Source organism: Cebus imitator, unplaced genomic scaffold (assembly GCF_001604975.1).
Source record: "Cebus imitator isolate Cc_AM_T3 unplaced genomic scaffold, Cebus_imitator-1.0 Scaffold149, whole genome shotgun sequence".
In the NCBI taxonomy this organism is placed as follows: Eukaryota; Metazoa; Chordata; class Mammalia; order Primates; family Cebidae; genus Cebus; species Cebus imitator.
In genome coordinates this window covers 3,503,363-3,524,336 of record NW_016107464.1, presented here as the reverse complement: position 1 = coordinate 3,524,336, position 20,974 = coordinate 3,503,363, and the positions used below count along the sequence as shown (strand labels likewise).

Below are 20,974 nucleotides of genomic sequence, written 5' to 3'. Positions count from 1 at the left end.
GCTCTGTCACCCAGGCTGGAGTGCAGTGGCACGATTTTAGCTCACTGCAACTTCCATCTCCCAGGTTCAAGCAATTCTCCTGCCTCAGCCTCGTAAGTAGCTGGGACTACAGGTGCACACCACCATGACCAGCTAATCGTTGTATTTTTAGTAGAGACGGAGTTTCATCATGTTGGCCAGCCTGGTCTTGAACTCCTGACCTCAAGTGACCCACCTGCCTTGGCCTCCCAAAGTGCTGAAGGATTACAGGCATGAGCCACCATGCCCAGCCCAGGATACAATTTGAATGCATTTAAACCCCTAAGTTTTACAGGTAAGAAAATAGACACAGAGGGGGAAAACATTTATATACATCATGAAAACTAGAGCCAGTACTAAAATTAAAACCTAGATCTTCATTCCTGATTGTATGCCCTAACCATGAACCCAAAATAGTTAACTTGGGGAGTTAGGAATAAAGTGGAAAGACAAAGCACTTTACTATGCTTTGTAACTTCTGATAAGGCCTTATTATTTAATTGTAGTTGGATTTGAGGATTTAAATCTACAAAGATTTTTTTTTGCCCTTTCAAGAATCTTTATACTTAGATCCATCTATTACTTGACAATCAAAACAAAATTCCAGAACTGTGAGGGAGGTATAACAGTAAATAGCTTGTGATTCTCGTTATGAATCCATAATTAGGAATTTAACTGCCTTAAATCTGTCTCNGCTGCTGAAAGTTTGCAGCAGAATTTTCATTGATTTACGAGAAAATGGGAAAAAGTAAGGACACAGAATAAAGTTAATTTTTTTTTTTTTTTGAGACCGAGTTTCACTCTTGTGGCCCAGACTGGAGTGCAATGGCATGATCTCGGCTCATCGAAACCTCCGCCTCAGCCTCCCGAGTAGCTGGGATTACAGGCATGTGCCACCACACCCAGCTAATTTTGTATTTTTAGTAGAGATGGGGTTCTCCATGTTGGTCAGGCTGGTCTTGAACTCCCGACCTCAGGTGATCCACCTGTCTTGACCTCCCAAAGTACTGGGATTACAAAGCTTGAGCAACCATGCCTGGCCTGGTACTGAGCATTTCTGAGGGAACACCAAAGTTGTGAGAGAGAGGGAGAGGTCAATGCAACCTGTGCTGGAGATGAGGCCTGCAAATGCTGTAGGGCTGAGCACAGTTCTAAACTTTGAATATTGGTGTTACAACAACCTGGGCAAGGTGGTATGACCCAGTCTCTACAAAAAAAAAAAAAATTCTGTTTTTAATTATCCAGTTATGGTGGCATTTGCCTATAGTGCCAGTTACTCTGGAAACTGAGGCAGGAAGATCACCTGAGCCTAGGAGGTTGAGGCTGCAGTGAGCTGTCATCAAGCCACTGCTCACTGCTCTCCAGCCTGGGTGACAGAGTGAGACCCTGTCTCAAAAAAAAAAAAAAAAAAAAAAAGCCAGACACATGTATCCCAGCACTTTGGTAGGCCAAGGCGGGAGGATCACTTGAGCCTAGGAGTTTGAGACCAGCCTGGGCAACTTAGTGGGACCCCATCTCTATGGGAAAAAAAATGGTGTTGGGTAGAGACTTGGGCCTTGACAGAGCCTGGCAACTCTTATCTGTACATCATGACCTATGCTCCTGCCTGCACTTGAGAGAATTTCCAAACAGAATATTCATTCAAGATCATCATTACTAAAGAGAAAACTGGCACATTTAAAAAAATGATTTATATTCATACCCAGAGTAGGATTACCTCTGACTCTAAAATATAACCCTCACAATCCCTGACATTTTCTCTATGTTTTGTGTATATGTCTTTAGAATAAGCTCATCTTCACATATGAAGGTTAAGTAGAAGATACTGTTGGAAATTTAAAATAAATAGCAATAATAGGGAAAAATTAGGAGCATGGACACTGTATTATTAATGCTCTAGAACATTTTTGTGTATATTATTCTAACAATAATTACAAGGGTTTTTTTTTTTTAGCTAAAGGCTAATAACCATGTGGAAAACATGTACTACATACATTCTAAGTATCCATGTTAATCATATATGAGGGGAAAAGGGAGTTTTATAAGGTGCCAAAATACTATAGGTCTTACCTTTGTATTATAATGCTAAATAGTTCTTCCACTGATTGAAGAAGAATGCTTGAGTTCCTAAAGTTTTTATAATTTTTAAATGACTCACATTGTCTAAAACAGAAAATTTCCAAAAATTATTGTGAAATAACATATAAGCTTAAAGCACACACTGCTTTGCCACATTTAAAAATGAATTTAGTGGATACAAATGATAATTACTGAAATTTCTCTCGTATGCATGAAACATTTTATTCCCACAGATAGTGTTATTAAGAATTAGAAATAAGGTAATTATATAAGCAAATTATTTTAGTATTAAGAAAAATATTCATCTTTGTTTTCACTGAAGGATTCTAACTATAAACCACAACCTTCAGAATTCTCATCAGCTTCTCTCCTTAAGTCACTATAAGACAGATACACCTGTAACAAATCAGGAATAAAGGGAGCCTTGTAAAAATATTAAGAAAAGTGAGATAGAGGTTAAAGTGCACTTTATAATATTTTCCTACAGTTTTTAGTAAATATGAATATCTGATTTCAAATTTAATTATTATTTTATTAGAAATTATACTTAACCTACAGAGTCAAAACTACTTAAGAACATTTTAAGGCTTTCATAACAGTTAACATAAAATCAAAGACTTACTACAATTAAAATTACAAACACTTCTGTTTCTGGCCTAAGAAATGTCTTAACAGAAAATTTTATGTCAAAATTATGCCATGGGCAATGAGATAATGTTCTCCCTATAAAATAAACATATGTCTGTCTGTCTGTCTGTTTATTTATTTTTTGGGGGCAGGCAGAGTTTCCCTCTTGTTGCCCAGGCTGGAGTGCAATGGTGTGATCTCAGCTCACTACAACCTCCACTTCCCAGGTTCAAGCAATTCTCCCGCCTCAGCCTCCCAAGTAGCTGGGATTACAGGCACGTGCTACCACGCCAGACTAATTTTGTATTTTTAGTAGAGATGGGGTTTCACCATGTTGGTCAGGCTGGTCTCGAACTCCTGACCTCAGGTGATCTGCCCACCTGGGCCTCCCAAAGTGCTGGGATTGCCACCATGCCCCACCAAGATAAACATATGTTGTCTAACCATTTAGAGCAAATAAAATTGGAAAGGCATAAATAAAATAATATCTCACAATAATGAAATTTCTATCAGATGCAAGAAACAATTATTTCCTTTCATAGTCACAAACATTTTTCTGTGGTTCAGAAATATCCATATACAGGCAATTCATGTACTTTGTAAAAGACAAGAATGAAAATTACAGAAAATGCTATATGACCTCGTTAGTAAAGAAGTAACGGTTCTATTACCTAGAGCAAAAGAAGGGAGTTTAGGATGTCAGGAAGCTTAAAGCCTCTATATGATCAAGTAATATTCTCTGAGTCACTACTTTGTTACTTGTGTGGGAGTGTAGCAAAAGGATTATTGCTAATCCTTTAACTGTGAATAATGATTTATTGAACAATTCCTACATAAATTCCAACTGTGATCACAAAATCAAACCCCTATAGGCCAAGATATTTTTCTCTTATATAACAAAATTAAAATGTTTAAAAATATAGACACACACAATTAAATCAGATTACAAATTGATTTCTATGTGTGCAATAAAGGCTTTACAGCTTTTATTTACAGCATTCATTTTTATTTTAACCTTAAACAAGTCTAAATATGGCCTTTCCACTTAAGTATTAATTAAGAGTAGAAACAAAATTTCAAAATACTTTTCAAATAGGTGAGATTCATTCAGAGAAATAAAAAAACAAGATATTAGAATGAGGTTAAGTGCATCTTTTGTCAGTAACGAATGTTGCTCCCACTGGCCTCATAAACAAGCTGCTCCTTTTTGAATAAAGCAGACCTTCAATTTAAATTTATGGAAAGACTAAAGCAGGAGAGCCTGCACTCACAATTTTAATAACCTATTAAGTTGCGACTTCAGATTCATTTTATAACCATGCTCCTCAGGGAGCTATGCTATCTGGATAAAGATAAAATTTTTTTCCTTTTAAGATAAATAGCATCATTAATCTGCAACATTTCTTTTCTATTATCTTTCGAAATGAGGAGTTATTTTGTTCTGATCTTGAGGTAATTAGCCTTCATTCACTAGCCTGAAAATGTCTGTGTTCTGAAAATTAAAAATGTGTCATTAAGTGGAATTTACCATAATGTCATTTATCTTTATATAGTTCATCAGTGACAGCAATGGGCCTGGGAATCCATCAGCTTTTACCAAGGAAGCATTAAAACAAATTGAAAAACAGAATAATCCCAGGCACTCTTTAACACAGTCAAAGCCATTTGGGTAATTAAATAGTGGTATTTAAAGTTTTAATTTAGATTTTTCCCTCTGTTCATCAGTAGTCAAATGAGATGTTCATATTCATAACTGTTTGTAATAAAAGGTTTCATAAAGCAAGCAGAATATCAATGCTATTAAAATTTAATGTAACATAGGGTGAGCTTTAATCTACAAAATAAACTTTTTATTTTCCTACACCCTGATTTATAAGATTATATAAGAAACAGTTCTTCCTTCAACCGTCTAGGTTGCAATATTCATTTCACAAAAACTGATATTCAGTACCCAAATAACAAAAAAGTATATGACTTAAAATTCAACTTCATTATTACTAATAGTGGGGAAGAATAATCGTTTCCACCTTTGTTTTCACTAAACATACTCCTTCAACAATCATTGTAAAGAATTATAAGACAAAATTATGAAAATAAACTCTGCTGCATAAAATAACATCAAAGAAAACAATAAAATAAGAATTAAATTAATGTAATAAATAATTCAACTAATAAATAAGAATTAAAGTAAGAATTTTGTGGTAAGGGAGCACAGAGGTACTGTTACCATATTACTAACTCTATCCATATAGTGATGAGAAACAACATGTGACAGAAACATAGCTCAAAAATTATACTGTTAAGATACTAAAAATACCCTCTACAGACTTCTAAAAGACACAACACAATGAAAGCAGTTGAAAAAGCTAAACTGTCATAAAAATGTTTCTTAAGAATAATAGCTTCAAGGCACAGATTCATTCAACATAATAAAAACATCCACTATTTCCCTTTCTATATTATCTAGAAAAATAGCATCTAGGATAATGTTTCCTTAACATAAGAAAATCCAACAACAAAAACTTAACACAACATGGCTCAGTACTAGTAATTCATATTGTGAACTTACATAGCATACTCAAATGTGTCAATAAGTGTTTCAGTATGATTTTATGTTAAACTACTGGATAAGTTAAGTTTAAAGCTTTGCCACTTAGATATGCAAATTAAGGTTTCAGATGTCTTTTGGGGAACAATCCCAGGAATAAGTGATTCTTTGTAAAATATCTACAATAGAAAATAATTGTTTGATGAATTCACACACACACACCCCTGAGCAAATCTCATACCAAATATTGGTTAAGGACCTAAAAACTCATGAAAAGCTATATATCATCTCCAATTCCCAACTAGCTTTTCAAAGTTGTTGATTTACTCTGCACTGAGTCAGGGAAATGGAAATCTGCAGACAATGTTATTAAATAAGTATATGATTTTATCATCCATTTCTTTAAAACAATGTGCAAGAAAATAAATCAAAACTTTTTATAACCAAAAAAACTTTAGAAATGATCAATTTTACAACAAGGAAAGGAAAAGAGCTCTCAGGAGGTGAAAATTTGGCATATTTGTACGAGTCAACAGCAGCATAACTAGGATAGAATCCATGTATCCAAGCTATTCTTACACCATCTGCCTTGCAGATCAATGAATCTATAATATTTACTCAGTATTTATTCATTTACTCAGTATGAATCATCAGATAAACAGACATTACCAACAGTAAAAAGTACATTCTGAATTTGACACCTTCTTAAAAGTTTTCAGACAGCATTAGGATCCTTGTATCAATAAAGCAATTAACAATTGTTTTGCTGTTGCCTAAAATGATCTGCTTTTGAAATTTTAACTAATATTTCTTAAAATAACATATTTACCAATATAATTTCTAAGTCTTTCTTTTTACATCCTGTGGAACTACAGGTTTTCTGTTATATTGTCATTTTAGCTAAAAAAAATATTTGCTTGCCTCTTTTAAACAAGAAAAAAACAGGTCAGGTTGAACACTAATTACATTATCTTCAAAGCTGTGTGGTGAGAGGACCTGTTGGTCAAATACAAATTCCAGAAAAAACTGAAGCTCAAATAAATAGTTTGTGGTTATCCTTATTAATCCTTCTTGGTACTAAACATTATTAAACCAATTTTATTGGTAGATAAAAATTCAGCAGAAAAGTATATATATATTTGCAATATTGTTTAAAGTGGTTTTAAAAAACAGAAAATGGTTGACTATCTAAGCCAACAGTTCAGTAAATTTCATAACACCCACTCTGTCTATTCTATAGACTATAATTACAGCTATTAAAAAGTCAAGCCCTCTATCAATGAGCCAGAGAAAGTTATACAGCAAAAGTGAAGAAAGTATGTCTCAGAGAATTCTGTGAAAAACAATGCCCCCAAAACTACTGTTTATGTGTTCTTTGGACGAGCATGGAGAATGGTATAGAAGGATTCAGAAGGCATCTACACTGATATATTGTTGATGCACAGGTAGAAAAGCTGTTAACACTGTGTTTATGGATCAAGGAAGCAAGGAGAAGAAGAAAACTATTAACATTTTCTTAATTAATCCTGAGGAGGAAGCAATTCATCCAACAAGATGACCGATCTGTTAGATGGGGACTCTGAAGTAAGGCTGGGCTACCTTAAGCTGATATCAGAACCTTAGAGTTCCACTGCTGGCAGAATTATTTACTAAGATCTAATTTTCAGTTCATCCCAATGATTCAGATAGACAAGAAAAGAAAAGAAAAGAAAAGAAAAGAAAAGAAAAGAAAAGAAAAGAAAAGAAAAGAAAAAGGAAGGGAGGGGAGGGAGAAAGAGAGAGAGAGAAAAAAAAGAGAAAGAGAAAGAAAAATCAAAAAAGAAAGAAAGCTATTTCACAATTAAACCTTTAAGAAAAACAATTATTTTTTTTTAAAGATCTGCTCTTTTCTAAAGTAGAAAGTCTTTATTTTGTCCCTTCAAAAAATCTTTTTAAGGAACGTTAGGATAATGGCTGACTAAATCAATATGTCTGTACAAAAAAATTAAAATATTTCTAAGTAAAGTATTTTTTTAGGTAACGTGAAAGATTGGTTCAGGGTTTCTGAATCTTTGTATTGCTGACATTTTGGACCAGAAGGTTATTTATTTAGTAGCAGGATGTTTAGCGACAACTCTGACCTCGACCCACTGAATGCCACTAGTGCCTCCCCCACCTCCCCAACTGCCACCAGGTTGTGACAACCAAAAATGTCTCCAGACATTACCAAAATGACCCTAGGGGGCAAAATCATCCCCAGTGATTTAGTCACAGGTTTTCTAAGTAAAATGATTGAATGTTTTCCACTAGCAAAAGTCCTTTGCAGACTGCTAAGCAACATTTCCATATTAACATTCTATAGTGAAAAATGTTAAATATAAAACAATATCACATCATTAACATCCTATTACTAAGACATGAAAACTGAAGCTTTAAAAGTATCCAGAAATGAGAACTGTCATTACAAATTATACTTCTTATCTGCATTATAAGTTAAAAAACAAAATCTCTAGTGTGAAGGAAGCATCATTAGAGAACTCAGTATTTGATGATAAAGGTGGAAGAAAAAAATATGTATAATGTAATCTATCTTGGCTGCATATACAGCTTATATTATTAAAAAAAAACAAAACCTCAAAACAAACAAAACAAAACAAAAATCCTACAAGTAAAACCCTATGTATGCTTCAACACTCTATCCCACTAAACTTTTTTTTTTTTTTTTTTTTGAGATGGTCTTGCTCTGTCCACCAGGCTGGATTGCAGTGGTGCGATCTTGGCTTCATTGCAACCTCTGCCTGCCGGGTTCAAGCAATTCTCCTGCCTCAGCCTCCTGAGTAGCTGGGACTACAGGCGCATGCCATCACACCTGGCTAATTTTTTGTATTTTTAGTAGAGACAGGGTTTCACCACATTAGCCAGGATGGTCTCAATCTCCTGACCTTGATATCTGCCAACCTCGGCCCCCCAAAGTGCTAGGATTACAGGAATAAGGCACTGCACCCAGCCTCTCTCCCACTAAATTTAAACTTCACACCTTCACTGAAAAAATTATGACCCAATTCAAGAATTTACAGTTCTAACATTTGTAAAAATCTTTCTTCATCATTTATACAATGTTATAAGGTAACAAAACATACACTAATCTCTAAACATTTCTATCATGCTAAACACTTAATTCCCAGCTTATTGGAAATTCTTCGCTTTTTGAGACAGAGTCTTGCTCTGTCGCCCAGGCTAGAGTGCAGTGGTGCGATCTTGGCTCACTGCACTCTGCGCCTCAGTCTCTTGAGTAGCTGGGATTACAGGCACCCACCACCGTGCACGGCTAATGTTTTTTTTTTTAAAGTAGAGACGGGTTTTCACCATGTTGACCAGATTGGTCTCGAACTGCTGACCTCAAGCGATCCACCTACCTCGATCTCCCAAAGTGTTGGAATTACAGGCATGAGCCACTGCGCCCAGCCTGGAAATTCATTAGAAATAAAAATAAAGTTGTTTAAAACTGTCACACTGGTCCAGCTAACCAGCAAAATGATATGAATGATCAACTGGAGACATTAGCATTCCTGGCAGAAGGCACTACAGAGAAAAATGAAGCCACAATAAAATGTTTAAGTATAAGGCTCTAGGGAGTATGTGAACAAGAGAAAGAGATAGAGACAGACTGAAAGACATACAGACTAATCATCTGAACAGACAAATGGAGTAACTTCAAACCTCTTTTAGTTACAGAACCCTATTTGAAAGAAAGCAAAACATGCAAAAGAGATTAAAGCCTAAAGGTTGGGTACAGGGATCTGCTTACTTGATCCCTACCTTTCCAAGGGAATGCCTAAGAGGCTCCAAAGAAAAAAACCTGTTTAAAAACCAGTGGAGTAGAGTAGAGAAAACTTGTGAGGGAGCTAAGAAATAAGATTTTAAAAGGTAGGTTGGGGCATATTCTGAAATGCCTTAGATGCTGGTTAAATCATTTTATTTAGTAGATATCAGGGAGCCACTGCAGGTGTCAAAACAGGGGAGGGAGATGAATGACGTGATGCACACAACAAACTAATGAAATAATAAACCTGTTCATTATTATCCACTACTCCTGAAAATCCTGGTGTTTTCTACATTATCTTATTTATTACATTAAAAGGATCAGTAATATGATAGGATGAACAGTATGAGGGAGAAATACAGTTTAGTGAAAGAATACATTTTAATATTATAAATACTAAAGGTTCACAGATGTGGTTATTTCTCATTGATAAAGTACAACCTCTACTATGAGTTTCTTGAAGGGACTCCACGGCTGCAAATTCAGACTTCTAGGTGTCATTCTCCATGTCAAGTGGCAACCAGTAGTCACACCAACTGTGAATTTGACAAGTCCTCTCTTACCACTCAGGTATAAAGTGCACACATACAAAACCCTTTCTGACAAAAAAGAAGCCTGGGAAATGAGGGCCAGCCACTAGAGGGAAGACAATCAAGCTGGCAGGAAAGGACTAGCTATGACAATAAACCAGAGAGCCAAGAAAGGGTAAAACAAAGCTTGTTCCTTCTAAAGCCAAAAAAATGAGAGGGGAAAAAAAAAAAAGGAAGAAGAAGAAACAGAAAAAGAAAGTTAATCATATAGCATGGGGTCAAATGAAGGGAAAAATAATTGCCCTTGGTGGATTCGAAGAGAGATCAATAATCCAGAAAGCCTTCTGACGTCATGTATTACTATCTGCCCAAGTAATCTACCCACCAATCTTTAGCATCAACATGTCCACTCCAATATCTTCTCCTCTCCAGAAGACACCCCACCTAACTACTACACACTTCTCTTCTCCAGAGTCCTAATGTTGTTATATGCCCATTGATTTCCCTTACAAACACAAATATTTATCCAGTTTTTTTCAGTCATGCATTCAAGAAGTATTTGAGCATTGTTCTAGGCCCTGGGGATGCAGAAATAAAACAAAAAGGGTTCTTCTTTAACAGATAGAGTGAAACCATTAAATAAAAATGTACACACATGTGAATACATACATATGCATATAAAACATTAAGAAAAGGGGGATACAAAATGAAAAGCCTAGACAAAGATGTTATTTTATATGTGGAGAATTTCAGGGAAATTCTCTCTGATGATATTTGAGCAAGATTGAAAAAAATGAGGAAGACAGCATGTAAGTATTGAGGTTGGAAAGCATACACAACAGAGGGCACAATAAGTGCAAAAGCTGTAAGACAGGAATATACTTGGAACTTAAAAAAAAAATATTGCGGTTGTATTTTATTATGCCAGCCCAAGCAAAAAGAGAAAAGAACAAAGTTATTAATATTTTAAAAACGTTTTAAAAAAGGAGTCAATGTGGCTGAAGCAGAGTATTGATAGGTGATAGCACTAGAAGATAAAACCAGAAAGATAGAGAACCATATCATATATAGCCTTTTTTGCCATGACATAGATGAGTTGTATGCAAAGAAATAACATCATCTAATTTGTGTGTTAAAAGACTATCTCTAGCTGCTTGGTAAAAAAAAAAAAAAAAAAAAAAAAAAAAAAAAGGAAGAACACCACTGCAATAGTTCAAACTATGAGAGTGGTGGATTGGAACAAGGTAATGGCAGAGAAGATAGGTAAGAAGTAACCAGATTCTGATTCTCAGTATATTTCAAAGGCTTAAAGTGACAGGTTTTACTGCTGGTGTGGACATGGGATGTAAGTACCAGAAAGCAGCTCCGGTTTACTAGAGATGCTGCCAGCCCATACTCATCACTCAATATGATTTGTTACACATTATCTTATTGTTCCCATTCTCATTTCATCTCATTCAACACTGCTAATTCTAAACTTGCTCTCATCTTTCTTTTTGATGAAGTAGCACTCATGCCTATTAAAGTAGATGTGAGAAAGGGCTGGTGAAGGAATCTAGTAGAATGTGTTCCAGAAACTCTAACAGGCCAAGAGTGGGCCCACACCTGTGATCCTAACACTTTGGGAGGCCGATGCAGGTGGATCACTTGAACTCAGGAGTTCAAGACCAGCCTGGGCAATATGGCGAAACCCCACCTCTACTAAAAATACAAAAATTAGCCAGGTGTGGTGGTGCACACCTGTAATCCCAGCTACTCAGGAGGCTGAGGTGGGAGGATCACCTGAGTCCAGGAGATAGAGGCTGTGATCACACCCCTGCACTCCAGCCTGGGTGATAGAGTAAGACCCTGCCCGAAAACAAACAAACAAACACAAATGCCATAACAGAAAATACACTGGAGAAACCAGGAGCACCAAATCAGTCATTTAAAAAGTTGATGTGAACAACAGTAACACAGAAAGGAGGGCCAGAGTACAGAAGGGCCTAATAAGTTACTTAACAAAAATTTAAAACTATTCATTAAACCTCAATCAAAAAGAGATAAAATGAACATAAACATCAAAAATAAAATTTATTAATTTGAAAAAAATGCTGGCAATGATTAAACAGATAGGAAATCACACCAGAGAAATAGAAATTATTTTTTCAAAGCAATGGAAAATTTAGAAATAGAAAATACAGTATCTGAATTTTTTTTTTTTCTGAGACAGAGTCTCACCCTGTCCCCCAGGCTGGAGTGCAATGGCATGATCTTGGCTCACTGCATCTTCTGCCTCCTAGGTTCAAAGGATTCTCCTGCCTCAGCCTACTGAGTAGCTGGGATTACAGGTTCCTGCCACCATGCCCAGCTAATTTTTGTTGTTGTTGTTGCTGTTGTTGTTTTCAGTGTGGCATAGGAACTATTTAATCATTAAAGTCATTTCCAGTATGGGGCCTCCTTGCCTGCTGCCCCAGGAAGGGTGCGTGGGTGGGCCAGGGCTTGGGCACCAAACAGATGCTTGAAGGACCTCCCCTACCCCAGGGCAGCAGCAGAGCCAGGGCTTGGGTGCAGCTGTTTTTTATTTCAGGGAGACAGCAGGGGAGGGGGCTCAGTCTTTCTTGGCAGCAGTTTTCCTCATGGTGGCCAGGACATTGCTCAGCTCCTCCCACTTCCTCTTGGCCCGGATGTGTGTTCCCACCCTTTTCTTGATGAACTTGAGAGCACGTTTGTCCTTGGAGACCTTCAGCAACTCCACGGCAAACCGCTCATACGGGTCAAAGCCACACACCTCCCGGATCATGTCCCACACGAACTTGGTGTGTTTGGTCAGACGCCCGCGGCGGCGGCTGTGCTGGGCTTGCTCACGTTCTTGGTTACCTTGTGGCCCTTGTTGAGGCCCACAGCCATAGGATACCGAAGAGCCATGGCCGCTACTCTCCAATGGCGACCGTGGCGGAAGCAATTTTTGTATTTTTAATAGAGATGGCCTTTCACCATGTTGGCCAGGCTGGTGTCTAACTCTTGACCTTGTGACCCACCCACCTTGGCCCCGCAAAGTGCTGGTTTTACAGGCATGAGCCACCACGCCCAGCCTGAAATATTTTTGAATATCACTGAATAGGCTAAATAGCAGATTGGATATGACAGAAGGAAAAGTTAGTAAACATGAACATAGATCGGTAGAAATTATCCAATCTGACAAACAGAAAATCTATTTTTTTGTTTGTTTGTTTTAAACAGATCATAAACTGCAGGACACAGCAACAGATTACCACATGTATCATGGGAATACAAGAATGACTGGGAGCAAAAAATGAAGAAAAAAGTTTTAGTCTTGAACACAAGGCAAAAAAAAAGTTTGGAGAAATAACGAATAAAAATTTGACCTCCAACCAGGATAAATACAAAAAACATACAACCAGGCACATCGCTGTCAAACTACTAGAAAGTTGAAATAAAGAAATAATCTTGAAAAAAGGCAGAGAAAAATTATACATTAACATAGAGAAAACAAAATAAATTCCTACTGATATCATAAAAAATGTCAGAACACAGTAGAAATACACATTGCAAGTGCTAAAAAAAAAAAAGCTTTCAATTAGATTATATGCTCCAAATATATCAATTAAGAATGAAAGCAAAATTACACTTCCAGTTAAGATGGAGTAACAAGGACCACATATACTTTGACTCTAAGCAATAAGAAAACACAACTGTATTCATTCATTCATTCATTCATTCACAGACACAGTCTGGCTTTGTCACCTAGGCTCAAGTACAGTGGTAAGAAGATCATAGCTCACTGTAGCCTCAAACTCCTGGGCTCAAATGATCCAACCCCCTCAGCGTCTCCAGTAGCTGGAATTACGGTCACATACCACCATGACCAAAATTTTTTTTTTTTTTTTAATTTGTGGAGAGACAGAGTCTACTATGTTGCCCAGTCTGGTATCAAACTCCTAACCTCAAGAGATCCCCCTGCCTCGGCTTGAAACACGATTAAGACACAGATCAGACATGGCAGAATAGTGATCCTGGAAAGAAAGGCAATAGATAAGTTGAATTTTATAATGGTCCAAGTATATCACATTGAGAAGGTTTCCTAGCCAGCCTGTGAAGGAGCAGGTAGCCAAACCAGACCCCATCTATCTCATTGAGTGTCAAGGACAGATCACAGAATGTACACAGGTCAAAGTGGCTGGAATTTCCAGGGAAAAATACCAGAGAAACTGGCCACCGAGAAAGTGAGGCCCAGCTTGGAGGCTCACACCTGTAACAGCAAAACTTTAGGAAGCTGAGACAAATGGATCGCTTGAGCCCAGAAGCTTGAGACCAGCCTGGGCAACATGGGCAAACCCCAGCTCTACAAAAGATGCAAAAATTAGCTGGATATGGTGGTCTGTACTTGTAGTCCCCACTACTCGGGAGGCTGAGGTGGGAGGATTGCTTGAGTCCAGCAGTTTGAGCTGAGCCAAGAGCATGCTGCTACACTCCAGCCTGGGCAACAGAGGGAGGTCCTGCCAAAACGAAGAGGGAAATGAGAAGGAGGAAAGGGGGAGGAACAAGGAGAAGGAGGAGAGGAGAGGGAGCAGGGGAGAGGCGTGGAGGGGAGAGAGAAGAGGAGTGGAGGGAGGGGAAGGAGGGGGAAAAGAGGGGAGAGGAAGGGTGGCGGGGGGAGCTGAAGATGGGTTTCATCAAGTTTCTGGCTAAGGACTACTCTCTTGTGTGGGGATGGAAGGAAATACATGAAATCAGGGAAAGAACCCTCCTCCATCCTTTCTACACAAAACCTACTTTTTAGACACATATCTGTTAAAAAATAAAAGGACTTAAAAATGGCAGAAAAGATAGCAAGAGTGGCTGCCTATATTAATATCAGAAAAAGCAGATTTTAGAACAAAGGACATTGTCAGGAATAGAGAGAGACATTTAATAATGAAAAAGGGGACAATTCATCAAAATATCCTAATAATCCTAAGAATAGGGCTTCAAAATGTACGAATTAGGGACTGACAAAACTGAAAGAAAAAAAAAAAAACTACAACAAACCAACAATCGTACAAATGCATGATTTCAACTTTCCTCTCCAAATAAAAATGTAGGGCTTACAGAGTACCCATCAACAGGGCAAAGATGACATAAACCATGACACACCAGTGAAATACTATGCAGTCACTTTAAAGTGTATTAAAGTATACTAGTTGTCTTTCAGCTGGAACAGTCATCTAGTAAGAGAGGCACCTGATAGTTCTCCAGGGCTTTTAGAAAAGAGTTGTTTTTTTGGCCACATACGTGTGAAGCTACGAGAAATGTGATATTGTAGACATAAAGGGAATGGGTACTGTTCAAAAAGGAATGCCTCACAAATGTTACCATGGCAAACCTGAAAGAGTCTACAATGTTACCCTACATGCTGCTGGTACTGTAAACAAACAAGTTAAGGGCAAGATTCTTGCCAAGGGAATTAACATGCATACTGTGCAGGTGCTAAAGCACACACACGATGGGGCTAAACTTCTCCTGTTACCATGAACCCGGTCCCACAATAACTACATTAATCCATTCATGAGGGCAGAGCTCTCATGACCTAAACATATCTTAAAGTCCCACCTCTCAACACTTCCATATTGGGGATCAAATTTCTAACATATGACCTTTAAAGGACACATTCAAACCAGAGCAGATGTGTTAAGTGCTTTGCCCATGGTCAAACAGCAAAATCCAAAGTCAGCATAACTGAAAAGCCAATGCTCAGTTCAGAACATTGTTTCCTCTTAGAAAAAAACTACTTTAAAATTCACATGGAGCAATAAAAGAGCCCACATAACCAAGACAATCTAGGCAAAAAGAATAAAGCTGGTGACATCATGCTGCCTAACTTCAAACTATACTACAAAGCTACAGTAACCAAAACAGCATGGTACTGGTATCAAAACAGACATATAGATCAGTGGAACAGAATAGTGACCTCAGAATAAGACCACACATCTACAACCATCTGATCTTTGACAAATCTGACAAAAACAAGCAATAGGGAAAGGATTCTCTATTTAATAAATGGTGCTGGGAAAACTGGCTAGCCATGTACAAAAAACTGAAATTGGACCCTTTCTTTATACCTTATACAAAAATTAACTCAAGATGGATTAAAGACTTAAACGTAAAACCCCAAATCATAAAAACCCTAGAAGAAAACCTAGGTGATACCATTCAAGACCTAGGCATGGGCAAAGATTTAATGATGAAATCACCAAAAGCAACTGCAACAAAAGATAGAATCGACAAATGGCAACTAATTAAATTAAAGAGCTCCTGCACAGCAAAAGAAACTATCATCAGAGTGAACAGGCAACCTACAGAATGGATCAAGTTTTTGCAATCTAAAGGTCTAATATCCAGAATTTACAAGTAACTTAAAACAAATTTACAAGAAAAAAACAACCCTATCAAAAAGTATGCAAAGGATATGAACAGACACTTCTCAAAGGAAGACATTTATGTGGCCAACAAACATGAAAATAAGCTTAACATCACCGAACATTAGAGAAATGCAAATCAAAATCACAATGGGGTACCATCTCACCCCAGTCAGAATGGTGATTATTAAAAAGTAAAGAAAAAACAAATGTTGGCAAAGCTGGGGAGAAATAGGAATGCTTTTATATTGCCAGTGGGAGTATAAATTAGTTCAACCATTGTGGAAGGCAGTGTAGCAATTACTCAAGGATCTAGAACCAGAAATACCATCTGACTCAGCAATTCCATTACTGCGTATATATCCAAAGGAATGTAAATCATTCTATCATAAACATACATGCACACATTATGTTTATTGCAGCACTATTCACAATAGCAAAGACATGGAACCAACCCAAATGTCCATTAATGATAGACTGGATAAAGAAAATGTGGTACATATACACCATGGAATACTATGCAGCCACAAAAAGGAATGAGATTATTTCCTCTGCAGGGACATGGATCAAGCTGGAAGCCATCATCTTCAGGAAACTAACACAAGAGCACAGAAAACCAAACACCACATTTTCACTTGTAAGTGGGAGTTGAACAATGAGAACACATGGACACAGGGAGAGGAACACCACACACTGGGGTCTGTTGGTGGGGGTGGAGGGGAAGGAAAGCATCAGGACAAAAATAGCTAGCTAATGCATGTGGGGCTTAAAACCTAGGTGATGGGTTGGTGGGTGCAGGAAACCACCATGGCACACGTATACCTATGCAACAAACCTGCACATCCTGTACATGTATCCTGGTACTTAAAGTAAAAAAATAAAAATAAATTTAAAAAGAAAAATAATTTCTCTCAAAAGAAACTAGTGAGTACCTGGATTACTTCATTTAAACAAACCAAAATGCCTTTGAAAAAATTATTATTAGCCCTATTTTACAAATGAGGAAATCTGTAAAATTCAGCAAGGTTATATAGCTTGTCCAGTGTCACAGAAACCGAAGCAGGTATGGGACTGGACTTGGGTCCATTTGACTCAAAATCTCATGATTTGTTCAAGATGCCACCCTGTATTTCCTAGTTGCCCCCTGCAGTTTCTGTGGGTTTAATAAAAGCAAGGGCTATACAAAGAACCGTTTTGTTTTCTTTATAAAACATTGGCTAAAAGAATTATCTATAGCTTACATTACTCAGTATTTTGTTTATAAGATTCTGGAAGCCAAATTTTCTATTAGATTCCAGTGCCAAAAGAAGTTACTTTCCTCAAAAGAAATTATATTCAACCATTTGTTCACTTGTGCTAAAAAGTGAGATGGAGACAAACATGGATCCATACGGTCCCTACTCTAAAGTAGTTGTAAGGGCCAGACGTGATGGGCTCACGTCTGTAATCCCAGCATTGTGGAAGGCCAAGGCAGGAGATCACTTGAGTCCAGGAGTTCAAGATCAACCTGGGCAACATAGTGAAACCCCATCTCTGCAAAAAATTTAAGTATTAGCTGGGTATGGTGGCTCACGACTTAGTCTTAGCTACTGGGGAGGCTGAGGCAGGAGGATCACTTGAGCCCAAGAGGTGGAAGTTATGGTAAGCTGTGATCGTGCCATTGTGCTCCAGCCTGGGCAACAGAGCAAGATCCCTCCTCTAAAAACAAATGACAAATTTTGTGTATTTAAATAACCATGATTTAAGGTTAAAAAGTAATGTGCTTCTCTTTAATTAAACAATTAAAACAATTCATTAGATTTCCCCTTGCTTTAACTGCCAAAGCTAAGTGTTAAATTTAGTATCTAAGTGCAATAATCATTGCATTTCAGGTTCCTGGAAGAGGTAACATTACTTGATTGTTTACTCTTTGACTTTATCTTCAGCTGTCCTGTTGTACATGCATGTTATCCCAATCTATCTCAAATCTTTTTGTGGAAGCAGACAAGGTACATAATAGAAACTGGCAAATAAAAAGGTTTGGATTAATAATACAAAATGAATCCAAATAATGTAAATTTTGTATTGCATGCTGCGCTATTTTTATCTTTATGCATTATATCAGAGACATTCTGAGTTGCTTAGACGATCAAATGATGCAGTATGCTAAACGTACTCTAAAAACTGGGATTCAAGAAACACTTGTGAATAGAAGCCCTAATTCTATTCTCTATTTTCCACAGACATTATACAAGCTCTTAAAACCTACATTGGATTTATATTTAGGATGTTTAAGTTGGGAAAATAGGGTATAGCTGGGTAAATAGTGTTTTCAAAGGCTAGTGCAATGCAGATAGTGTGAGTTTTGTATAGCTTCTTTGTTTCTATAGCTTTGGGGGAAGGTAGTAAAGAGCACTAGATTAACAAAAGTGGTGCCTTAGAAGCCGTACCATTACTCTGCCCTTTTCACATCCTGTGCATGGTAATTTGCTAGTGCCTCTGCAATGATATCTGCCACATCTTTAATGCCCTATGATGCATGTCATTGGGCCCTGCTGATTTAAACACATTCACTTCTTAAAGTAACTCTGGACCACTGGATTCTCCAGTCAGATTTTGCTTCCTTCCCACCCATTCAGATTTTCTAGACAAAAAGTTATCTTGTATTTTTGATGAACATAAATAAAACAGCACAAAAAGCCTTTTAAATAAACATATTGTTACCTTCCTCCTTAAGAAAGCTCTAACATTTTTGTTTTCTAATATTTGCAATAAAACAGCTCGTTAGCTGTATTAAGTAGGATCTGTTCTCCAGATATAGAAAACTAGAATATTATAATATACTGATGATAAAAGAAGAAAAGAAGGAGAAGGCGGAAGGGCACAGATACATATTACTTTTTGTCTCTTTCTCTCTTTGATCCTTTTCTTCCAACTTAAAGTCCAGGAATGGCTAGAAAGCCACTGTAATACAAAAACAATACGGTGTTAAAAAAGACAATGGATAGAACTGGCCCTTTCAAATCACTAACAAGCTGTTAAGACCTGAACAAGTAAATCTCTTTGGATCATTTTTTTACTTATAAAATAAAGAAATTAAACTAGATTCTCACTAACAGCCTCTTCATTTTAAAAATTCATGACTTCAAAGCAAAAGTTACAAAAGAATGCAATGATACCCTTGTCTCCCATAGCCCCTGCTGCACATGAGAGCTTCTACCCATTAGTGCTCTCCTCTACTGTCCTTCCCTCACACTCAAAAGTAAAATTTATATTCACAATCTTATTAAGATTAATTCACACAAAGTATGATGAAGACTTAACATTATAGAACATTTTCATTTAAAACAAAGACCTGTTAAACCACATGTATTTCTAATGAAAAGTAGGTATGAGTCACAGGGGAAGGGAAGAAAAGATAAATATCTTTAAGCAGAAAGCCTCTCAATGATGCATACTTCTGGTCCACTCCTGTCCCTCAATTACACTTCCAACTGTATTTTCTACAAAGCATAATTTATACACAGCTATAAACACCATCAAATTTCTTATTTGACACTTCATTCTCTTTTTAATGAATTGTCTCCTGCTTCTATCCTCACAACAAGGCTTCTAAGAGGTAGGAAAGCCAGTATTGCTGGACTCACAGCTGCACATCAGCCATACTTTCCCCATTTTAGGGCTTTAATAAACAAACACATATAAAATCACTGGAAGAAAAATGGAAGAAGCAAGCACATGGAGTCGGAAATGATAATGATGGAGAACAGCTGGGATTATAGCTTTTTAAGATTTGTTATGGGGAAGGAATATGAGGAAAGCAATGAAAAGTCATAAATGAAAGGGAAAACTTGGTGTCAGCTCTAATTAAAGCAATGGGAAATATGGAAATTAAGCACAAAATGAGGCCTGAATACAGCCAGGAGTTTTATCTTTCATTTTTGCGTTTGTTTTTATTTTTTAATGATACACAGTGAAGAATGAAAAGAGGAAGAAAGCTGAAAGATAATTTTAAAAAGGAAGTGAATATGGAGAAGAAAACAAAAATAGAGAGGAAATTAGAAAAACAAAATGACAGAGAAAACACGAAGGATTAAGAATAGGAAGAATAAAAGAATGTGTAACCCAATCGAGAGAGAGTATAAAGCATTTATAATAATGGTGGTGCACAAATGGGAAGGCAGAAATGGGAGCAGAGTGAGTTAAGAAAAAGAAACAGTAGGGCCCAGCACAGTGACTCACGCCTGTAATCCCAGCAGTTTGGGAGGCCAAGGCAGACGAATTGCCTGAGGTCAGGAGTTCAAGACCAACTTGACCAACATGGTGAAACCCCATCTGTACCAAAAATACAAAAAATTATGAGGACATGGTGGTAGGCACCTGTAATCCCAGCTACTTGGGAGGCTGAGGCAGAAGAATCGCCTGAACCCGGGAGGCGGAGGTTACAGTGAGCCAAGATCGCGACATTGCACTTCAGCCTGGGCAACANAAAAAAAAAAAAAAAAAAAAAAAAAGGAAAGAAAAGAGAAGAGAAGAGAAAGAAAAGAAAAAGAAACATTAGAAACCAAGAATGACAGAACAGCAAAGACAAGAATTCCAGAAATCCGAGCCAGCTAGGCTACAAACTAGCAGTTTGTGTCTTTTTCTTTTGCTGTTTGTTCTTTTAAACAAGAAAACAAAGTGGCAAGACACCATGATGAAAATAGTATCATCTGGAGCATGTTTTCATTAGCCATTTAAAGTGCTAGGGAAACAGAACCCAAAAAAGAGAATACAGGTGGTGAGGGTGGCAAATGTGACAGAAAAAGGAAGCAATAGAAAATGAGCTCAGTGGGTAGGTTAAGAGATACAGGTGGTAGGTAGTTTGTTTCAGACTACTTTAGCATACATTGGGCAAAAGAATTTCAAAGAGCAAGGAAAGTATGACAAACATACCAAAGGTTAATTCAATGCAAAAAAAATTACTGAACATGTCTTTGCTGCCTCCTCCTTC

General features: G+C 37.2%; 1 protein-coding gene and 1 pseudogene across 6 annotated transcripts in view; both read right to left on the bottom strand.

Moving 5' to 3' along the window:
- ZCCHC7 (zinc finger CCHC-type containing 7) overlaps positions 1-20,974 on the bottom strand; it is a 232,341-nt gene that overhangs the window by 139,381 nt on the left and 71,986 nt on the right. The window lies entirely within an intron of this gene.
- Positions 11,986-13,375, bottom strand: LOC108314280 (annotated as a pseudogene).